This window comes from Echinops telfairi, unplaced genomic scaffold (genome assembly GCF_000313985.2).
Source record: "Echinops telfairi isolate 266 unplaced genomic scaffold, ASM31398v2 ScPeMD7_7467;HRSCAF=8505_1, whole genome shotgun sequence".
NCBI classification, from domain to species: domain Eukaryota; kingdom Metazoa; phylum Chordata; class Mammalia; order Afrosoricida; family Tenrecidae; genus Echinops; species Echinops telfairi.
In genome coordinates this window covers 39,033,969-39,059,137 of record NW_022111368.1, presented here as the reverse complement: position 1 = coordinate 39,059,137, position 25,169 = coordinate 39,033,969, and positions in this window count along the sequence as shown.

Here is a 25,169-nt window from a genome sequence, read left to right as displayed (position 1 = left end):
CATGTATGGATTGTGATAAGAGCTGTAAGAGCCCCTGATAAAATGATTATTTTTAAAAAGCCCATGCATGTGGTAAAAATTATAATTAAGCATTACGTCAAGGATAAAAACCTTACAAGACTGCTTTGAGTAAGTCAGACTACAAACTCAAGAGTTGGGTTTGAGTCTGGTACTGAGTTTGGGTGCTATAATTCTAGGGCTGGAATTACACTCGTAGTCTTTAGTGCCCTCCTGAATTCTTGCTTTTCTGTATGTGTTTCTCTAGCACAAGAAACACTCATTGTCATCATGTCCCTCTGACTCAGGTTGTAAATCTTTATGGAAACAGACTTTTTTCATTTCTTTCTCTGGGAGCAGCTGTAAACTGCCCACTCTTTCATAATAGTGTCATTTCCCCAAGTATCAAATCATGCAAAACAAAGAAGCACTCTAAGAATAACATATAGGACATACAAGTATCTCTGTTTTTACTAGATTCCAAAATAAATACCGTATATACTCGTGTATAGGCCGAGTTTTTCAGCACATTGTTAATGCAGTTTTTGTGGTAAGATTAGGTGCCTCAGTTGATAGGTCTGCTGGTACTAGAGTTTATACAGTAAGTGCTTTGGGAGGTAAATATGGAAAAATATATAATACAGTGAACCCTCGTTTATCGCGGTTAATCGGTTCTAGACCCTACTGTGATAAATGAAATTCCGCGAAGTAGGATTCCTTATTTGTAAATCAAATATTTTCGTAGTTAGAGCATAGAGGACATGAAAAAACACCCTTTAGTCACCATTACACTCGTATTACCCAATTTATTAAACAAAAAAGGGAAAATACAGTAAAACATTTTGGACGTTACAATTATCATTTATTATTTATTATATTATTTATGGCATCTAGTTTACAGTATTACATATTTCACATACAGTATTATTATACATAGTTCTTACAAATACTGTAATCAATATCCTATGAAATGACTTAAGGGATGTACTCTACAGGTGGGTCGCCGTCTTTTTCCTCTGAAGGAGCGGGTGTAGGCAGTGGGTTCTGTTACACAAAAACCGCGATAGAGTGAAGCAGCGGAAGTTGAAGCGCGAAGTGGCGAGGGTTCACTGTAGTGTAAATAGAGGGAGAAAAGAGATCATGTAAAATATTTTAACTTCACACAAATATTTTAAATTTCCAAGCACGAACAATTTTATTTATTTATTATTTTACTTATTTTTTATTGAACTTACAATGACTTGGATCAGGAGCACTTTAGTCCTCAATGGGGCATCTTTTTTTAAAAAAAATTTTTTTTAGGACTAGTCAAGTGCAGTAGTGAGGGGGGGGTAGACAAATAGGTCGACCAGCAATTGACTGTAAGCAATCGTTGTGAGATCTCACTACCTTCGGACCAGCCTTAATGGGGCATCTTTGCTCAGGAGCCAATAGCGTCACACTTATTAAGAAAGAGGTACAGTTTCTAAATGTCAGAATATTTATGTAAGCATTCTGGCAATTAAAAATTACAGCAATTAACCTGTAAGGGAAGTAAGTGAAGAATTGACAGTAGTGGTTTGTAGTGAGACTATGGATCATTTATAATTTCATCTGCAAATTTTGAGAAGCTTCCAAGATTTATTAATGTCTGTAGTTTTATAAATTTTCATTTGTATGAATTTTAATGGAAATTTATAAACATCTATGATGTGATGATAATGGGGTTATCCTGAGATAAAAAACTTTTCCTAAATATATACTCTTTTTATTAAAAAAACAACAACATGAAATAGTAGACTGTTTAATCCTAAGTGTAACCTTGAATTTTTACATATTTATGCATAATTACATTTAGACATAAATTCATATATACATACATAGAAGAGAATTTGTCCCCTTAAACTTACAGGCAAATGTCAGAAGCTCCTTTGCTGGGGAGTATGGGCGGCATACCCAGCCAATCCGTAAGAGAGGCCAAGAGTTCCTCACCCCACCACTGAGGGTGTCACTGGCCAAAACTTCATGGTAAAAGGCAAAAGCCTTGGGAGTTACGATGTGGAGGCCATTCACGTTGGCCACCTTAGCCTGTGCCAGGGCAGCATTGCCTTTGCCTCTCCTATATGGGCCCAGAGACACTACAAGCCATATGTGGAGATCCATGGGAGACTTTATAAAAATATATTAAATCCAAAGCACTTTAAGGACTCTAAGATAAGCCTTTTTGTCCCCACTATTTCCTGCACCCATTTAGAGAGCTGACCCTTGGTGCCCTTTTCTTGGCACCAGAGGCATGCATAGAAGTGACCAAATGAATCAGTGGGTGGGGGAACTTTGTCACAATGACCCTGCCATGTTCATGTTTTTGTGTAATAAAATCCTGTGCCTAAAGAAAAATGATATTTTGTGTTGTTTATTAATTTTCCTCTGTTATTAATTTTTCTTTCTCTTTATTCACCTGCAGAACTAACAATGGATACCTTTATATATTAAATAATTTCCCACTTACCAAGAAGTTAGATTTTCCAAAGAATGTTATGGTGGTGTTGTTCTTAAATACTTTCAGTCACTTTTATTTCCAAGTCGTCTTTCCCTTTATTTCCAAGTAGCTTTTCTTTTTCTCTCCAAGTTGTCTTAGTTATGTTCCACTGCATCTGGATTGTGTTCTACATTCTAATTAAATTGTATCTCATTGCTGTACACAAGAAAGCTACAGAGTGGTCATAGAAAAATGGAATTGAAATATCATGGACTTTTCACACAAACTTGAAGCTTTCTTGCATATTCCATTTCATTAGGTCTATAGTACAATATCCCCTTTTCTGTTCATTTTCTACCTGATTTGCTACTGGAATCTTGGTGTCATGGCTTTATTATTCTTTGATGTTTTATTTTCTAGTTTACACAAATATGTGTTATTGTGAAATAGGTGGTTTTGTTTTTCACTTGTTCTCCTTCTTGATATTTATTATTTGGGTATACAGCAAAACATTTAATAAAGCTTCATTTTCATATGAGAATGAAAGACAGGACAGTTTTTTTCTAACCAAATATTTCTATTCAGACCAGTCCATGACATTGCAGTGCATAGGATGAGAACCACATTTTGTGAGTTACAACTCAAAGATCTATTCAATTGGAACAAATGACATGTTAGATATTTTAAGATGAACTATATCTATGAGGTTACTATGAGTTGGAAATGACTTGATGGAAATGAAAGAATCTCAAAAATACATGGCCAAGTCACTGACTCTGAGCTATGATTTTAGAGAGAATACTTAAAAGTCCAAGAATGTTTTTTACATATTATTTAAATTGAAAAAAATCAGATAAATCTATCACTTTTCCATTTCTGTTATAGAATACTAGATCACTACACAATATAAGAAATAACAAATTATTCACACACACAAATTAAATATTCTGTACCTGTGGCTATTAAGTTGATTCTAACACATAGTAACCCTATATCATTTTTCTGAGACTATAAATCTTATGAGAGAAGATATCCTCATCTTTCTCCTATGGACAGGTTCATGGATTTGAGCTACTGACTCTGAAGATAGTAATCCACTGCTTAACTCACAGTGCCACCAAGACTTCTCAATTACTATGCAACTTATTTTTAAAACATTTTATTGGGGGCTCATACAACTCTTATCACAATCCATACATACATCAATTGTATAAAGCATATTTGTGCATTTGTTACCCTCATCATTCTCAAAACATTTGCTCTCCACATAAGTCCCTGGCATCAGCTCCTCATTTTTCCCCTCCTTTCCCACGCCCCCTCCTTCATGAACACTTGATAATTTATAAGTTATTATTTTGTCATATCTTACACTGTCCGAAATCTCCCTTCACCCACTTTTCTGTTTCCGTCCCCTAGAGAGGAGGTTCTATGTAGGTCCTTGTAATAGGGTCCCCCTTTCCAACCCACCCTCCCTCCACCGTCCTGGTATTGCCACTCTCACCACTGGTCCCGAAGGAATCATCTGTCCCGGATTTCCTGTGTTTCCAGTTCCTCTCTGTACCAGTGTACATCCTCTGGTCTAGCCTTATTTGTAAGGTAGAATTGGGATCATGATAGTGATATGAGAGAAGATATCCTCATCTTTCTCCTATGGACAGGTTCATGGATTTGAGCTACTGACTCTGAAGATAGAGGAAAGTTGTATGCTTTATTGTTGCTACTCTGCACTCTGACTGGCTCATTTCCTCCCCACAACCCTTATGTTAGGGGATGTCCAGTTGCCTACAGATGGGCTTTAATTTCCCACTCTACACTCCCCTCATTCACAATGATATGATTTTTTTTTGTTCTGATGAGGCCTGATACCTCATCCCTTCGACACCTCGTGATTACACAGGTTGATGTGCTTTTTCCATGTGGGCTTTGTTGCTTCTGAGCTAGATGGCCGCTTGTTTACTTTCAAGCCTTTAAGACCCCAGATGCTAGATCTTCTGATAGCCGAGCACCATCAACTTTCTTCACCACATTTCCTTATGCACCTATTTGTCTCCAGCAAGTGTATCGGGGAGGTGAGAACACAATGATATGAAATTTTGTTCTTTGATGCCTGATTAAATATTAATTTGGAATTATAATATGGAATGGTAAAGTGAGTATGCATAATTAAGCAGAACTCCACACTTGATCTATATTATGTCACTTTAACCTGGATCTGAGAGTCTTGCCTCCATTTTAATCATCTCTGCAATATTTAGCCATAGCAAGAAGCAACTTACACCCTTCTATTTTACATATATATACACCAAACAACAACAGCAAAAATCCACTGTCATCAAGTTGATTTCAATCTAAAGTTCAATCTATGTACTTCCAATACTAAATCTCTAAGGCCACAGTTCTCAACTTGTGGGTCACAACTACTTTGAGGGTCTAACGGCCCTTTCACAGGGGTCGCCCAATTCATAACAGTAGCAAAATTATTGTTATAAAGTACAGCAAAAATAATGTTATGGTTTGGGGGTCACCCCAACATGAGGAACTTTATTAAAGGGTCATGGCATTAGGAAAGTTGAGAACCACTGCTCTAAGGGAAAAGAGAGTCTTAATATAATTTTTCTTTCATAGAATGTCTGGTGGGCTTGAAGGGCCAAACTTGTGGTTATCAGCTCATACCATAACCCATAAGGGATGTCAGTGCTCAATTACATGTTTACAAAAATATAAACCTAATTTAAAAGGACTACCATGTAATAAAATTTTTTTACCAATTGTTTTAGAATTAGTTACTTTGTCATTCATTGCTACTTAGCGTTGTATTAACCTAGGTATTTTCGAGAAACAAATCCACAGAAACTCATGTATAAGAGAGAGTTTTATATAAAGATTAAGTGCGCATTAAGAAAACATCCCAACCCAGCGCCACCCAAGCCCACAAGTCCAACATTAACCCATTACCGTATATGTCTGACACCAATCCACGAAGTCCTCCTCCATCTCACAAAACAGACGCAAAGATGCCGACTGCAGGAAGAAAGCCAAATCAGTGAACGTGTAAGCATCTCAGAGCTGGCAGTGGTCTCCACATGGCTGCTCCAGCACCCAGGGCTGTATCCAGGTAGGTCCATGCAGTTTCTCCTAGAGATGTCTTGCAGAAAGTCAGCCTTGCAAGCTGACGCAGGGAACTGCTAAGGCAGCTGCACCCTGGTCCCATCATCACAAAGCAAGAGACCCAAGAACTAGAAAGGCGAGGCTCACTGAGCCATTTATCCCTCCGCCCTTCAATTAATCCCACGTGTTTATCGGCCAGGTTGGCACAATAAACTAATGCAAGCATATACGTATTCATGGGAATTCATGTTATCTCATGTACAACATATTCTCAGCTGCCAAGTGTCTAATTTTAATGCCTATGAAGTGTCTGCCACACTATGCCAAGAACAACCAAGACTAAGCTGTGATTAGCAGCCTTTCAGGGATAGCCCACTGCCATCACATCGATTGTGATTAATAGTGACCCGAGAGAACAAAGTAGAACTCGTTCCACAGAGTGTCAGAGACTTTACAGATTCTATACAGAAGCAGAAGCACTGATTTTTCTTTTTGGTTAGCAGCCCCACGCTTCAACATTTCAAGTATGGACATATTGAAACGATAAATTAAGGTAGAGCTATGGGTTTACAATCCTCCTGGTAATGACATGGACATTGATATATGGATATTAGGGGTGGTGGTGTGTGAGGAGAAAACAGTTGTAAGTGGAAATTAGAGGGCTATGGTGAAACAGTGTATTTAGAAGAGTTTGGAAAGCTTATATTTTTCACCTTGTTCTTCTATTTGTTAGAACATGCACTTAGGATTTAAACAGAAAATATTTATTTCTTAGCTGATAACGGAATTATACTAGTCTTTATAATATTTAAATCACTTAAATCTAAAAGTGATTACTACTCAAAAATGGAACGACTCTTACACACTAAGTTTTCTGAGAGGGAGAAAAAGGAATTTTATATATTTTTTCTCTTTTTATATTTATTATAAGAATATTATGGTAAAGAAATTTAAGCTTTTAGAGTGTAATTTTCTTAATGTTGTGTAAATGAGTGCATTACAGAAACCACACACAAACAATATATTTTACTCTATGTCCCATGTTTATTATTATATCTGAGGAATGAATTTGCTACAACACATGATAGCCCTGCTGTCAGACAAAGAGCATCAGGGCAGATGTTGTTAGGTCAAAATGTAATAGCTTCCTTTTGAGCCATTTCACAAGTTTTTGGTTCAAAAGAAAATAAAGGGGCAATACACATGGATTACCATTAAGTCCATGGTGAATGCTCACTGACTGTGGACCAGAAATGTGAATAACCTTGCTATCAAGCAGAATACATTGAAAGTGTATTGTTGCAAGTTCAGTTAGATTAAAATTTAACCCACTGTTTTTTGCAAGCATGGTTTGATTACCCACTGGCTTCCTCTACCCCCCACCTCAACCCCCCACACTATCATGACTCCAAATCTACCTTAAAAATCCGGCTGGACCAGAGCATGTACACTGGTAGAGATAAGAGCTCGAAACACAGGGAATACAGGACAGATAGACCCCTCAGGACCAATACTGAGAGTAATGATACCAGGAGGGTAGGAGAAAGGTAGGAACTGAGGTAGAAAGAAGGAACTGATCATGTACTCTCTTGCCCACCTCCAGGGGGGTGAACAAAAGAGAAGTGGGTGATGTCTTACAGAAATCCGTGTAAGACATGAAAAAAAATTATAGATTATTAAGGGTTCATGAAAGAAGGCGGGTGGGTGGGGAAAGGAGGTAACAAAAAGGAAGAGCTGATACCAAGGGTTCAAATAGAAAGAAAATGTTTCAAAATTGATGATGGCAACATATGTACAAGTGTTCTTGACACAATGGATGTATGTATGAATTGTTATAAGAGCTGTAGCAGCCCCCAATAAAATGATTTAAAAAATGCATAATGTTAAAAATAGGGATATTGTAGTAGTAATAAATATTAAGATTTTACAAATACTAGAAATAATTAAAATCTGTGTAAAAAATGTGATGATGAAATAATAAATCTCACTCTTCAAGTTAAAAAAACCCTTATTTGATCTCCTTTATGATCCACTTAATTGTGTTCTAGATTTAATATTTTCTCCTTTCTTTTCAATTGAAGTTTTTATCTGTTATTTTAAAATGTTTTTCTGTATATATCTGGTAGTTACATAATCTGGTGCCAGCTTCAGACTATTATGTTTGAAAGGGGTGGAGCTTTGCCTGTCAACAAGGTTGCAGCTTGATGAGCTCATTTGGAGGCACTAAGGAGATAAATAGCTCACTGCCTGTGGGACACAGACACTCTCTGCTAGACGTTCCTGTTGACAAGCCACGTGGAGTTACGCTGTTGGAGCCAGAACCCTGAAGCTGGAGGAGCCACGTAGAGACTCACGGCAGCGCTGAGATCCTTCAACCGCCACTGGGTCTACAAGACTTTCCACCCACTAGCTTGTGATCTTCTTGCATTTGGCATTATTGCATGGATGTGTGAGTCTAAAGAGAAATTTATGAACTAGTATTTGACATATGGGCTAATATTGGACTTATGGACTCGATCTAGACTGGGCTGGGATATTTTTCAATATCCAATTGCTCTTTTATATAAAACCCTTTCTTACACTCATATGAGTGTCTATGATTTTGTTTCTCTAGTCATTCCAGAATAATACAATATGAAACCCACGGCATGTAAATCTAGAGAGATTTATTGGGTTAATGGTTCCTTGGGGGTATATCAGGAGAGGTTGGAGAAATGGGGAGCTTGTAACCAAGAGAACAAGAATAAGGAAAGTGATCTAGAACTGATTGTGATGATGGTGAAATTGACCATTGTTTATGTGGCGTAACAGTTATATCAACAGAAGCATCATCTGCATATCCTTTTCAGTTCAATATACTGTTACAGTCTAAAAATCCATATGATTATCCATAAGTTTGATAAAAATCCATGGTTTTATTTTATTTTCCATTCTCCACTCTGAAATTTACAAGCCCTGCACTCTTATCTTATAAATAAATATAAGGTAGTAGACTAAATGAATAGAGGACAACTGAATCTATTGCCATACTGTTTATTGTGCTATCAGAAATGCACAGAGGCAGATGAAGGTATGTCTTTATTTATAATAAATTTATTTTAATAGAAAAAATTAAAATAGATAAAATTTAGGATTTCTAAGTTTGCCATTGTGTTGGTTGTAAGCTCACGAGGAACAGGATTACATTCTAAAAGAGTGAGAAGAAAGGTGTGTTGAGAAAGTAGTACCTAAGGGTTCACAAGAGTAGAATAAGAAGCTGAGTTGGCACAGTATTTTTCTCCATTCCTTTGTTTGCTAATTTAAAAGCCCAAATGATTTAAATTTAAAAGTATTTCTGTTTTCATTCTCTAGTTTTAAAAGAATTGAGCTCATGTTTTATTTTCTAGATTAGTGTATATTTCTCCTATGGGGCAAAAGATCAGTGAGCTGGTGTGCATGTGAGCGTGAATAACAATTCAGCTTAAATACAACAGAAAGCCAAATTCATAAGGGCAAATGTGGCTGAGTCAATGACTTTCAATGTCACTGACTCAAAAAACTAAAGCCACTGGGAGCTTTACTAAACCATGAGAGAATCACAGCTTAAAATATGTCTGCTTGGCGGTAGCTCTTCTCTGTGCAGTTGCACCTCCTGCAGTGCAAGACAGATCCTGTGTGTGTGCAGCTCAATAGAGGAGTCACACCCGACAAATGAACCCAGTCAGACTTGACATGTGCCCAGGAGACTGAGTTTTACATTTTATTTAATTTGATTAACTGAACTTTTAAATTAAACAGACACGTGTAACTCAAAGAATTGCATTGGACAGCTCAATTCTATGTGAAGGAGGGACAAAAAAACCTAAAATAAGATATGCACATATAATTTACATTATACTATAAGCTATGTGATGTAAGTCCTAATGCCCGTTGTAAAAAAAAACACACACAACAAAAAACTAACTAAATTTAAGAGTCTGACACAGCATAGGAATTAAGTGCATGTGTATTGATTATCTAATTTTATTAAACTTTAGAAAGGAAAAGTGGAAATTAAGAAGCAAAATATAACTCTCTGTTTTTGAGTCCAGAAGCATAAAATTTCTGGAAAAAGTATTAAAGTATTTTCATATTTCAGTATGAAATATTATCATATAAGGAAATTCATCATTTCCTAAAATTTCTGATAAACTATTATAGCTATATATTCCTATTAGATTAATGTAATTCAAAGTCTTCATCTTTTATTTAACAGATAACAAAGTGAAGTCTTGTGAAATGAATTTAAAAGAACAATAGAGATGATAATGAGGTAATTTATGAATTAAAAAATGAACTCTTCAATTAATAACTGAGTTTACTGCCAGCAGATGAGGTCCAGCTGCCGATCACTGTTTTCATCAAAGACAGAGACCAGGTTGATTGCAGAAATTTGTAAGTTTATTTCCGCAAATGCTTAACAGAAGGAAAGTGTAGGGATTGCTACCTCCCCTGATTAAGTTTAAAAGGTGTTTGTCGTTGTTGTTGTTGTTTTACATTGGATTTTAGCAAACCAAGTCTTAGCAGACTAGATTCCAAACAATGCCACATTTCCAATATCTCATTATTTGATTCACAGGAAGCTAGCTCATTTACCCTCGCTATGAAGTTTACAAACAGGTGTTAGGTAAACTTATCAGGACTAGAATCTCTCACATCCTAGTATATTCTGATAAAGAACAGCAAAACAAAAAAGGTAAAAGCTGATTATTATAAATATGTTTAAAGGCAGAATCTTATTTGGATATAAAAAAATATTCAATTAAAGTGAAAGGCACTCGGTTTTGGTAGCTGTTAATGTATGAAATCATGACCCCCAGGAAAATAAGTTGAAATTCTAACCTCTATAAAACAAAACCAAACAAATAAAAAATACTCACTGCCATCAAGACAATTTTGACTTATTGTGACTTTAGATCTGCCTTGTGGATTTCTGAGACTTAATTATTGATGGGAGTAGAAAGCCTCGTTTTTCTCCTTTGGAGAAGCCTGTGGTTTCAAACCACCAAGCTTCTGCATAGCATCCCAACACATAACTATTAGGTCACCAGAGCTGAAATAAGGTCTTTCTCTTTCAGTTAAAGGGGTCAGAATCACTGTAGGGTGGTCACTCATCCTATACGACAGGTATTTTCTAAAAGAAAAGAGAAATAGTCACACAGTGGGATGCAGAAGCGAGGTAAAGATTTGTGTAAAAGTCCAAGAACTACCCAGTGCTACAAAGGAAGGGTCGTCCCCTACTCGGAGCAGAGAGAAAGCAGTCCAATGCCATGAATTCTGAAGTCTAGCCTCCCAACAGGGAGGCAATGCATATTTGTTTTTTCAGATCTCTTCCCAAGTCAGAATTTTGTAGAAGTATGGCTATAAATTAGTGTCTTAGGTAGGGAAAATCATTGTTCTAATGGCAATGGACATTGCTCAATTCATCTACTAAATATTTTATTTCTTTTATTTAAAATCATGTTATCAGGCACGCCTATTAAAATTAGTTGATAGCAGTCTCTACCCAGCGGATCTCAAATTTGAGCATGCATAAGAATCATCTGGAGGACCTATTAAAACACAAATTGTTTAAATCACAGATTGCTTAACCAGAGTTCCCGATTCAGGAGGTCTAAGGTGGGAACTGATAATTTGCATGTCTAACTAGTTTCTAGGTGATGCACATCCAGAGGGAAGTGACATCAGTCACTGTGAAGTGGAATTCTCAGTAACTGCAGGTAGAAGAGAAGTATATTTGCCAAAGCTTTGTTATCTGTGGCTGTCTAAAAAACTGATTTGGCTATGGAAAAGAGGCACCGATCCTAAGAATTTACACTCAGGGCTTCAAATCAGTGCATTCTGCTTCAACCCCCTGCTGAAATTTTGCATTGCCACCCCAGATATACCAAATCGGAATCTGTATTTTAACAAGATTCCCAGATGATTCTTACCTAGCTACCTAGGAGGATCACCAGAACGAATAGGTTCAAAGCCCTGCTTTCTTGAGATATTCTCAGACACACACACACACACACACACACACACCATACACTGACAAGGGGTACACACACACACACACACACACACACACTGACAAGGGGTTCATTGATTGAGTTGAAGAATCTCTTAGGTGGTTTTAGGGACTGGAAGTTCAAAATCTGTCTGGTAGCTATCCCATCTCACGAGGGTTACTATCAGAAAATATCACCGTGAGTGGTTTGATAGATCACAACTGATTTGATGAGAACCACAAATAATTATGAAAGAAAATCTACTTAGATAAAGATTAACTGATTTAAAGGCCAATGGCATAAAGATACTTTCATAACAACATCTAAACTAATATTTGACCAAAAGCTTCTGCACAAAAGCTAGTAAAGTCAACGTAAAATTAACCATCCTAGATTCTGTTTCAGTGGTGGGATAATTATTGTAAGCAAACATTGGATTTACGAAAGTATAGCTTTCTAGATTATTCATGAGCAGATTATGTGGTGAGGAATTTAAAGATTATATCTTAATGAGGTGAGCAGTTGTAAAGGTCAAACATGAGAAAATTCAGGAGGAAAGAATACAGTTAAAAGTGGTACTCTTAGGTATTATATAGTTTGTTATAATTTCACTACTCAACGAAAATCTCAGTGATTTGCCTACTCAAAGCCCATTTATCCTATGCCCTGACTGCTTATTTACTACCTTTATAGTTGTGCCTTTTCTAGAACATCATAAATAGAATCATATAGTATTCTAATTATGAATCATACAATCATAAACAGAATCACTCAAATTGACTCCTTTTACTTAGTACTATGCAGTTAAGATTTACAAGTATTTTGTATGGCTTAATAGCCTATTCCTTTTTATTAGTTGGATAATATTCTACAGTATGAATGTATTAGATTTTATCTATTTATATTTTCAAGAACAACTTGATTACCATTTTTAATAATTATAAACAAAGGTGGCATAAACATTCATGTACAGCTTTTTTAAATATAAGTTTTGAAACTAAATCGATTAACATCTAAGGGTATGAATATATAATTGTATGGCAAGACTTTGCTTAACTCTAAGAAAATGCTAACCTGTTTTCAGAAATTCTGGTACAAACTAGTTTTCCAACAAAGAATACACTAGCGTTGTGGTTGCTTTGCAGCCTTACCCAAACCTGGCATCCCTTGTTTGCTTTTAGCCTTCCCACTAGATGTGTGGCAATGTTTCATTGTTATTTGAACTTGCAAATCCTTGATATCAAATTATTTTACAGTAAGAGTTACTTGTAAACTTAGTGAGGCCCTGTTTCTCAAAGTTTTGATAGACAGGGTCTAATAGTTCCCCATTCTGAGTTGTAATGTGAATAGTCAATCAATTGTAACCTGAGTTTCCTTGGCGTATGGCCTACAACCTATATAAATGGATGTTTAGGGAAACTTCTTTCTGTTTTGATCCAACATGAACCTCATCCTCTGACCTCTTATTCATGAGATATTAGCTTGTAGCCTGGCCTCTGACCTACACATTTTGTGGTTTGCCAGCTATCTCAACTCTGTGACTTTGCAAACTGCCATCTGATCTGCTAAGGTTTGCTCCTTCAGTCTCTGCAGCCATGCACATCAGGAGAACCAGCCTGATGCCTGACCCATGGATTGAGGCTTGAGAGCCCACACAACTACATGAGTGATTTCTCATATATGTATGATTTCTCATATACATATATGTGTGTTTATATATGTATTTAAATATGTATGTTTATATATGTATTCAACATGTATTAATATATATGTAGACTGAATTTCTTTAAAAGTTAGAAAAGTATCCTTCAAGTTTATACAAATATCTAAATCATACTGGAATTGCAATCACATTAACTTAATTGTACACAAAATGGGAGATAATTAAGGTAGGATTTAGGGCACACAAATAAATATAAGGACTGGAAGGGCTGCGATTTAATTAATGACAGATGACTCAGGGAACAAGAGGCCTGCATTATAAATTCAATAATTTTTACAACAGGACAGGCAGATGACAAAGAAAAACGAATATAGATTTTTCTTATATTTAGTAATTCCTCTTCTTACCTTTGTTTAGTATGCATAAAAGGGATAAAGAAAAATGTGACAGAAATGGAATAATTAAAGTTATCAAAATAACTCTGAGCCTCTCCTTGTAGAATAAATGGAATGAGTTGAATACTGCTCATATGTTGTTGTTGCTTGTTTGTTTAATGTTATTTGTTTAATGTGGTAAGCTCTTTATTTAAATGAGTTCTACACTTCACAAAGCTTCTGTCTCTAGTTATAAAACAGGGGCAGAATTAGTGGGTGGTCATTTATATCTCATTAGATTAGTCACTAATGCTTGTCCTTTAAATTAAAGGCCATTTAAATACTGTTACCATTTACTGAAGTCACATAATATGTTAGTTATTCAATTAATATTCTTTCTGTTAAAATCACCAGGAATCCAACATCAGGTATTCAGTCTTATTTATCTGTGAGAGCACATCGCTGTTAAGTGTACAACTATGGAGGCATATAACTCAATGACTCTCTGTGTGGTCAATGAATTATTCATGGAACTGTAGAAGATTAGCCTAAATGGATATTAAATCCCAGGAAAGAGAGTAAAATTTTCAAAAATACCTCTGAGATGTAATAAGACTTCCTATCATGGGACTGGTATAACCTGATTTGCCAACTGGTCTATAAGATAAAAGCCCTCTCTATTAATTCACGTGGCTAGTATAATGCAATGTCTCAGCAACTGCAAAGACTTTGCTTCAAAGTTTTTGAAGATGGATTTCTTATTACTTTCCTCTGAACTCAGTTTCCAGCATTGGCCACATACATCACCTAGAGATAAAGAATCCTTCAGAGCACAGATAACCCATTGGTTTCATGATGAAGTTCCCCCATGAATGTGAGCATAGGTTTTTCTCCTGTGTGCTTGCTTTGTTTGGCATAACTAATGGCACGTTAAAAGGGATAAATGCATGTGTAACAAGTCATTGCATGCATAGTTATTCTGACAACTTTGTCTGTTTTCTGAAGCATCATCTCTTCCTTTTGCTTCTTCTTGTTGTAATGTGTTCCATAGTTTTGTAAAGTCCAGAGTTCTTTGAGGGAAGTAAAGACCAGATCGACCATGTTGGCTCTATGTCCACTCTGCTCAAGAGCCACCGACAATCATGGATCTTCCATTACCTACTGAGAGCTTTGAAAAACAAATGAATAGTAAGATGCTATATTTAAAATTATTTTAAACGAAAGCTTTTAATAAATATTATCTTTATATAATTTTAAAATAAATATTGTTTTAAAACTCTGACAGTAAGTTCTAGCTTTATTATTGATATGCTATGCATGTACTGTGACTACCATGTCTCGGTATGCATCTTTTGGAATCAAATGTCTAGGGAAATTAGGAATTAAAGTAAAAACTAAAACTGTCAAAGATGAATATGAAGAGTTTATATACCTCATATAAAGATAATCCTCTGCATGTACAAATTGGGTCGAGAACACTGATAGAAATGAAAGGCAGTCTCCTCATGTTCTTCATTGCAAGGAGAATAAAGCAATCTCCAGGATCTCCCAGAAGACAAAGGCAGGGGATGCAGGAAAGAAAGTACTAGGGAATTCTTTCCTAAGAATGAAATCTGGGCCTAATGTAATATCTTATCCCCAGCAAAGGTTATGCTCACAAACTCTTCCCAGTGGGACTCAACTATTACTAAGAAGCAATCATTCATTTACCCCCTTTGTTTAAATAAATACATAATAAATAAAATAAATATATAATTATACAAATATACCTAGATACGGGAATAATATAAAATATATCACATATAAATGCTGTATGTTGTATAGAAATATTATATAAATATGAAAATATACACATATTTGATTGTAATTATAAATATAAAAGAATTATGCTCTATTTCCCGCCTTTATTTGTATGAGACTATTTATTGGAGTCATTGTTGCTGGCTTCTGTGTAATCAGCCCTTTACTTGTGTGACCCATGCACTGCTAATGAAACATGGCCATTTCTTGCACTATCGCTACAAGCACTGGAAAATAGCACTGTTAGTGCTCCATAGGGCTTTTCTGGACTGATTATTGAAAGTCGACCACCACATCTTTTTTTATTTTCCAGCAGAGTCTAACCGCTCTGCTGAAAGTTTTTCAACATCATAGCAACATATACAGTAATCCCAAACAGACAGAAAGTTGGTAACTAGGAAGGAACTGCATTGGTAGAGAATCAAGCAAGTCTCCCATATGGAAGGTGAGAACGTTATCATTGAACCACCTATTGGAGACCTATCTTTTTTAACACTTTTGCCATTACATGTTTAGTATTTTGGGGAGCAAACAATTATCTTTTAAGTTTTTAATATCTCCAAAGATGCTACATTTAGGATTAAAAATCTGATTATATCACACCTGGACGAGATAAGACATATAGTTGTTTCTTTGGGGAAAATATATATGCCTTCATTATCAAGAAAGACATGTGGTTTTTACACTTCCCTGACTTTGGGTTTATGTTTCCCTGTGTGTGTTGTTTTGATTACTTAAACATGGAAGAGAATACTATATGTTATTTTTTATAAATTCTGTAGGTGGTGTCCTACTTCTCTGATTCTCATTTTTTGTGCTCTTTCTCATATGTGTGGCAATGACCATGATCAAAGCACAGGCCTGGAGGAAACGATGTGAGTCTCTGATATTACAGTAAGAAGAGTAACGTGGTCAACTTTGGGACAAGCATTGAACCACTAACTGCAAGGTTGCCAATTCAACCCACCAGCCACTTTGAAGAAGCGGAGGCTATCTGCTCTTGTTAATATTTAAAGTCTCCATCAGACACCCCAGGACTTTAAGTCAGAATCAACCATTGGCAATAACTTTGGGTTGGTTTTAATATATATGTCATTATTATGGCACTATGATCTCGGTTTCATTTATAACTTCACTGATGAAACCTAACTTATCTTGAAGGATCCCTCAAATTGCTATGCATAGTTTTATAATCTGACCCTACTTAACTCCCATTCTATTGCACGTGTCTTTTTAGATTTTTTAATTGTTACTTGTCAAATTATTTGGGCCTGGATCCTCAGTATTTTCTGTCTGCTGTAATGTAAACAATTCCAGGCTGCTCTCTGAAGCAAATCAACAGCTTCCTCAGGTCGCAGCCTGATGGTGTCTCCGCAGGCTGTGTGGCGTGCTTCAAGTGTTCACAGAGTCACTGTGCAGCTCCCTCTTCCTACTCTTTCTGCTGGCACGGATCCGGATCTTGTGTCTTGAGCCAGTAGTCTGCCTAGCCTGGGAAATGTCCGCAGTTTGCCATAGCATTTGCCTGTAAGTCTTTGCAACCACCTGTTGTGATATTCTGGCTTGTTTCCCTGCCTCACCCTCCTCTCTGATTTGTTTTCTGGCCTCCTGGTTTCCTAGCTATGGCAGCCACTCAAGAAATTAAGAAAAGCATATGAGCTAACATCAGATGCATGGACTTGAATCAAACCAAACAATGCCTTCTACCACTGTGTGAGCCATTTGTCTTGATATAAGCGCCTCTCTTTGTATATATGTGTAATTATCACTGGTTTTGTTTTTCTAGAGAAACCAACCCAACATAGCATTTAACACTGTCCAGAACCTGATATATTTTTCTTATTAAAACTTTTATTTGTTTTCTACTTTTTATACATAATAAAAATAAAATTACACTTGAGAATTGAATGAATCATGAGAAATTATCGACATGTAGGGAAATACATAAATATGGTAGGCAATCAACATAGCTACGGACTATAAGATGAATATTTACTAAATTTACATTTTACTCTAAATAATGTAAAACTAATGTTCAAGACCTCTGTTGTATAATACTGGAGACATTAGACACATGCTGCTATTTCAATTTAGATTAGTTAAAATAAAAGAAAATTAAAGATCAGTTCCTAATTTATATTTGATACCGTGTAAGTGTTCTGTAGTTATACATTGCTACCCAGTGCCGATATAGTATATGTCCATTACTTCAGGAAATTCTCTTTGACAGCCCTAATGAAGGAGAGAGAACTGCTAATAAGGGTTGAAGTAATTTAGTTATACTACAGGTAAAAGAAGCATCCAATGGTATCAGATTACTCAAGGGAAAGTAATGCATATTTAAGAATATATATTTGTATATATGTGGATGTAAGCACACATACATAAAATACACATATATACTCAAATTGGATACTAAGTAAAATATTATTACAAAATACAAACATCTTTATTTAAAAATTTGTCAAAATATAAGACTATTATTTCTCATCATATCCTCCATTTTTTCATTTCTGTAGCATCTCTTTAAACTTTGCATGAATAATACTGTCCTGTAGTTTATATCACATCCAAAAGGCAATCTGACTCCATTAAGGGACTCAAATCATGTTTTCTTTTTTAGTGTTCTATAAATTTACACATCAAAATTAGTTCTGAAAGGGCAAGAGAGTGGTTATAAGATTTGAACAAATGGGAAAATATTTTTAACAAAATTCTCACAGAACTGCGCTTGCTAACCTGAAGAATGGGCCTCTGGTTTGTCATGATGGGGGCGGGGAATCCTTGGCTGAACTTTCCTGGCCTCTTTGACACAAATGAAGTTTTCATTTGTCTTACATTTCTTTATAAAGAAGCCTTTATGTGTCATCTTGTGCTCTTCGAGAAAATCTATTAATAACACCAGTTAGGAATCGCCAGCCTCCAAAATTCACTGCAGATGTCCGAGCTGACCGCTCTGCCTTGAATTTGACTGGCCTAGACGGTGCCCTTGGAAGCCACTGTTCTGATTAGCCTCTGTGTTTCATGTAAGCAAATGAAACTAAGAAAGGATACGACTGAGAGGGAGTGTCGGCAGCCACTCATTGTGTGCAGAGACATGTTGAAACAGCACACTTTCTTGGGAATAAACCCGTGCGTGTTCACATTGGAATCAGTATAGCAGCACTTTTCGATTTGCCCTGGTGCATACACATTTAATGTTGACCAGTGAAATGAACAAAAGTAGCTTCTAAAGTGATAGATGGAAAGAGAGGGGAAGGGAGACAATGAAACGTCGGAGAGGTAATAGAGGGCTGTGGTTAAAAGGACTCGGTGGCCTATCTGGCTCTTAGCTCAATGACCTCATGAAATTTCGTAACCTCTCTATGCCTTAGTTTCCTCATTTGTAAAACAAGGGCGATAACAGGATTAAATTAATCAATAAATGCAAAACTCTTAGAACAAGAAAGGCCATTTTAGAATCTGAAAAAGAGAAGTAAGCTATAAGGAACATCAAAACTGGATTAATGAACTTCTTCGTAGCTCTGCATGGGACATTTGTTTTGCTCAGGTCACGTTCACACAGCCTTCCCACCAGGTGTGAATACCAACAAGATTATGTGAGTCGCATCCCCAAATGCAGCATACATGTATGAGACTAACAGAGAGGACTAGGTTTGTTGGGGATAGCAAATAAAAACACAAGGGAGTGTGCTCTGTAAGAATTTATCTGTAGGGTCATATATTCATAAATAGGAGACACAGTTAAAAGAAACACTGCTATTAAAAACTTTCAGATTTAAAATAAATACCATCATGTATATAGCTTCTTTTTCTGTTGTACATATGAGGTAAAAGGAAATAAGTAGCTAATCTTAAGAGATAATGACCAAGAGATGCTGCATAGAGGCTGAATACTCTCTGGAGATAAAATAGGTGGCTGGAGAATGCTATTATCCTATTTGTCATTCTTTTGTACTGTTTACAACCACATAAAGGTGCACTAGTTTTTGAGAATCGCTTCTGCTTCTCACATATAGTTTCCAAAGCACAATCATGAACAGGAAATATGGCCAACCATATATGCTTATGTTCTATAATTCTTTCAAACATCTTTCCATAATGTAACCATAGTATGCAGAAGTCAATAATTTAAAATTGCACATTCATAAGCCTGGGATAACACTAAAATTTTATACTTTAAGATTTTTCCAACTGAATGGATTTTGGAATAGAATTACTGAATTTTATCACCCGACAGCCACTGAAGAAAGATTACAGCTACTGCATAGAAAATGTAAAATGCTTGCTACTTCTATATATTGTCTACCTGTGATGTCCAAGCTGTTCAAAGGAGAGGTGGGACATGTCTCAAGAAGAAACTGCTTTTGACAGAAGAGGGCCTTTGGCTCTTGATTCCTCATATTGTCTACCCAAGTCATTCTTGCTAATAGTTATCCAACACTGTTGTTTTCCACTAATATACATGTAGATATATATTAGTGGACAAACAGTAGTGGACAAACATTAGATATATATTAGTGGACAAACATCTTTGTCACTAAAACATGTAGATAATGCAAAGCCAGTTTGATATTTTATACTTGTGATCATGGTTTCTGAAAAATCAAGGAGAAAATAAATACTGAATATTAATCCTTAAATATTTTGTTCATTTCCACATTAGTAGTAATTTATTCTCAATGAAATTCATTAAATATAATTTTAAAATATAAGCATATCAACTAGATTATTCTTGAAAGCATTAACAGCTAAAATGCAAATTTTCTTTAAATAAATGGTGCCACAGCCCTAAGTACCCTACATTTAATAATATTTATGACTATGAAGAAGAAAATTTTGCGATGACATCTCATAAAGCAAATTTTTACAATAGAACAATTAATACTTATAATAATTCTATATACCCAAGGAACAATGGGCAATAGGATAATTGTAGTTTTCATTCATACAATCAAAACAGACTAATGTCTAGCTTTCTATTGCATCATATATCTCTGAAAGAAAAATAATTACAAAATAAATGAATATATAATGCTCCTAGACAGAGGATAGAAAATGAGGCAAAGATTATATTGCAGAAGACTACATAGTAAAAATAAAATTATAGCAAACAATAAATTTTTATAGCAAATGATATAGAATGATTCACTCTAGTTGAAAAGCAGTGATAAGAAAGTAAGGAGACCTGGTGGCTTCAGTACTAATAAAAACGTTGCTGTTGTTGTTAGATGCCAGTCAGTGAGGTTCCGCTGGTAGCACATCTATGCCCAACAGGACGGAGCTCCTGCTGCACGTGGACCATTCTCACAGCTGTTCTTATATGTGGGCTCTTTGTGGAGCCACTGTGCCCACCCAACTTGTCTCGGGTTTTCTTTCTCACCCTCCTTCTACTTACCAAGTATGAGGTGAGTCTGAAGGGAATCCCAGCTAACACTGGACCCATGGAGTTGTGTTGGGCTGGGTGGGACTACTTTCTTGATATCAAATTCTTTCTCGATAACAGTGATGCATCTTGTTAGCAGTGATGTACTTATAACCCCACCCCCATTCTGAGGGGGGCCGAAAAACAGAAACGTGGGTGAAGGGATACAGTGAAAGATGTAAGATATGAAAATAAAATATAATTTGTCAAGGGTTCACTAGGGTGGTAGGTTGGGGAAGGGAGGGGAAATAGAGGAGCTGATAACAAGGACTCAACTAGAAAGATAATGTTTCAAAAATTATGATTGCAACATATGTACAAGTGTGCATGATATAATTGATTTATGGTTTGTTATAATATCTGTGAGAGTCCCAATAAAATGATTTAAATTAAAAAAGAAAATTATTTCTTATATATATGTGTCACTGATTATAGTTTCTCTAGAAAAGTGAGTCTAACATATAACTCTTCTCCCTTTCAGCTATTTTGCACAAATATTGCCTCAAAGGCTAAGCCCTGGTGCCATCTTGTGGAATATATTTTGCCCTCTGAACTACACTCCCCAGAATCCTCTGTACCCAATGTCATCTATGTAGTAGCATCCTTGAGCTGAAGTTCTCAGAATTTCTCACATTCCTCAAGAGCCTTTAAACGGCCCTCAATTACATGTCTCCAAAGAAGAAGCCAATATCTTGACTGCATTATTTATGGCTAGGAGTTTCTAATAAAATTCTCCAGGGTTGTCTCTGACCAGAGTAATTATTTTCTTTTGGTGAAAGACAGGAACCCAATTCCAGTAACAGTTGTGTATAGCCAAGCAGATGGTTTGATTATTTCTATGGGACACATACTATTGAGTTATCTGTCTTCTGAGAATGAAGAACAAGTTTACAGTTTATGTGCTGAGAGGGGTATGTGTCTGAAGACCATTATAGCGAACACTCGGACTGCTCAGCACCCTTTGTTGTGTAGGCCGTGTTCCATTATGCCTGGAATACGGGTGCCAGTAAGTGGTTATGAAATGAATACATAAAAGACAACCACCCTAAAGATGAAGAGAAGGGAGAAATAAAATGTGACTATGCAATTTTTAACTAAAATTTTAGGCAAACTAGAGGGTCCAAAGGTTTTTGTTGTTGCAACCTTGTAATTATATTAAAATTATATTTTATATATTGGTGTTTGGGGTACTTTAGAGAAGCAAATGTACAGAAACTCATGTATAAGAAAAAGTTTTATATAAAGGGTAAGTGCACATCAAGAAAACATCCCAACCCAGTGCTGCCCAATCCCACAAGTCCAACATTAGCTCATATGTTTGACACCAATCCACAAAGTCCTCTTCTATCTCACAAAACACACACAATGATTCTGACTGCAGGAGGCAAGCCAAATCAGTGAATGTGTAAGCATCTCAGTGCTGGCAGGGGTCTCCACACGGCTGCTCCAGCACCCAGGGCTACATCAGGGTAGATCCATGCTGCTTCTCCTCAGGGAGGTCTTGCAGGAAGTGAGCCTTGCCAGCTGAAGTAAGGAACTGGCTAAGGCAGCTGCACCCTGGTCCGATCATCACAAAGTAAGAGACCTGAGAACCAGAAAGGCGAGGCTCACTGAGTCATTTATCCCTCCGCCCTTCAATTAACCCCACATGTGTTTATCGACCCGGTTGGCACAATAAATTAACTTAATATCAAAAATAGAAAAGAAAAGGAGACAATGTAGTGTCAAAACCAACTTATGATAAACTCATGTGGATCACTGCACTGAAAAAGTCAGTGGCTGATTTTTCAGAAATAAATGAATAGATCTTTTTCTTTTTCAACTTTCTATTTTTTTTTTTGAGTACTAGTTGGGGGACTCCAATATCTAACCTATTTTTCTTAATAGCCCAATGCATTAACAATTTGTACCATCCAAGTAGTCATAAAACTTATCTAAATGGAGGGAGAGGTAGCTCTGTTCCATCACATGGAAACCTATGTGCTCAGAAGGCCCTGCACGTAAACTTGAATGTTATGTAACCACAAGCTTGACATTCTTCAATAATTATTTATCCGGCAAATCTAACAAAAAATACATTATTTAGCAAGTGGTCCCATGTTTTAAGTTTGCATTTGGGCCTATATATCATATAGACAGTTCTGAACACTTTTGCTAATAAAAACTTACTTCCTTATAGTTTCAAATTTTAAAATTAATAATATATGCATAAAGTCTACACAGTAGTATTTTTTTGTGTGTTATAACTTGTTTCATGCTTTGCCATCTTGCCACAAATTTAGTACAGGCAATGTTATTATCAAATATATTTCCTTCCTTCTAATGATTAGCTATATAATTAGAGATTAATAGCTTTCAATTATACAAACAGAAACTACAAATATTTGGCCATAATTTGAAAGCCTCTCATTTTATATTTCCCACATTTTCAGCTAATTGTTTGAATTTTTATTTCTGGGCTTGAAATTATTTTAAAAAAATTTCTGAGAATAGTATTTAAGCTATGGAGATTTCCCCAAGTATGTGACACATGTATGTGACCTGCACATATAAAATTTGATATATTTATTTTAACTTCAAACAATAATCCTTGCATAAAAATGTCTAATAAAATGCATTCATCTTTCCTTCTATTAATATGGCCATTTTGCTCTATGCACTAATCAATTTATGTTCTTCATTTTTATTAAATAGTAAAGGAAACACAACTAATAAAAATATATCTAATACAGAACTTACCTATATCTAATACAGAATAAGCCCAAGTTCAAATCTGCTGTTTTTGTTTTGTTTTTCCAATAAGAACAACTGTTAGAATTCAGCTCAGCACAGAGGCTTGCATACAAAGTTCCAGGGCACTGAAACATTGACTAAAAAAGGGTAAGTGTTGAATCACTAAATGTAAACTTGAGGAAACATTTGCATGTACTTTGAAATCTATACTTCTTAAATATTCACCAATCTACTTACTGACTCCTGACCACTTGTAAACACAGAAACTGTGAGTATGACTATATCCCTCTACATTAAAAACAAAACAAAACAAACACAAAAACCCACCTGAGATTGCAACAGAAACTGCCTTGCAAAATATATTTCTGCAAAGGAAATGGTTTTGTGCATGCTGAGGGATGGAGGGGGAGCTAAATTCTTTCTGAAGAACTGCATTTTGTCACATGCAATGATTTATTCTGTCAGGGAAATAGATTCTATGAAGTGCTATAAGCCCCTTTGGCAAGAAAATTCATTTAGTCAAAAACTTTAATCTATCCTGGTGACAAAATTCCCTCTTTAGTTTATTGCTTAAAATTGAGTTTTATAACTTTCATGCACTTTTGCAAAAAAAAGGACTGTCACTTTATGGTGATCTTATGGTGATCCTAGTTCACATAAATTTTCTGTGAGAGATTGATTTTTTTATATTAAAATGGATGGTTAGTTTTGATGTTAATATATATCTTTCACCAAATATGTGAATTTTAATTTGTTCTTCCTTATTAAGTTTTCTCAAATGTTGCATATATTACAACCAGAATTTTATTAATGACAATGGCTTTTTGTTATGAATAATATGTCTTATCTCAAGGAAAAAGACACTTTGTTTTTCGTTATTTTTGTTCCCCAAGTTATTGTATTTTCACTCACAAATTAAATTTAAAATATCTTAGTCCAGCATTCCAAACCAGGTACAATGTGTGAACCCTTTTAAGAATCAATAAGTCCTCCACTTCTCTACGCATGTCTTGGCTGATTTAATGTGCTTCTTGTTTCTAACTGCTGATATAAATATGTTCTAATGTGATCATTGTTTTCCTTTATGATGCTGTGCATTGTATATGAAGAATTTAAAAGTATTATTCTGCATTTGGGACTACAGATTTTAGCAGACAAAATCCCACAAATAAACAAGGGTTCAGAATCTATGTTAAAGAATGTTCCTTGTGCAGTCAGCTTATGCGATCCTACGTTACATGTCCTGAAGGCAGTTAAAGTCACTGGCTTAGCCACGATATATTAATCTTTGTTCTTGGATCAGTCAAGACCATCCCTTGATGTGTGATGTAATAACTATCCCAATGTTCAGTATGAAAATAAATATAAAAATAGGTCAGAGTTTCATATTGTTGTTACTGTTAGGGGTCACTGAGTCCATCTCAATCATAACAACCTTATGCATAAGAGAGCTCAACATTACCCTTTCCAGCACAACCCTCAGCATCGTTCCCAAGTTGGAGCACATTGTCAGAGCCACCTTGAGGGCCGTCCTCTAGTTCACTGTCCCTGTACTTCACCAAACATGAGCTCCTTCTCCAGGAACTGATCTCTCCTGACAACA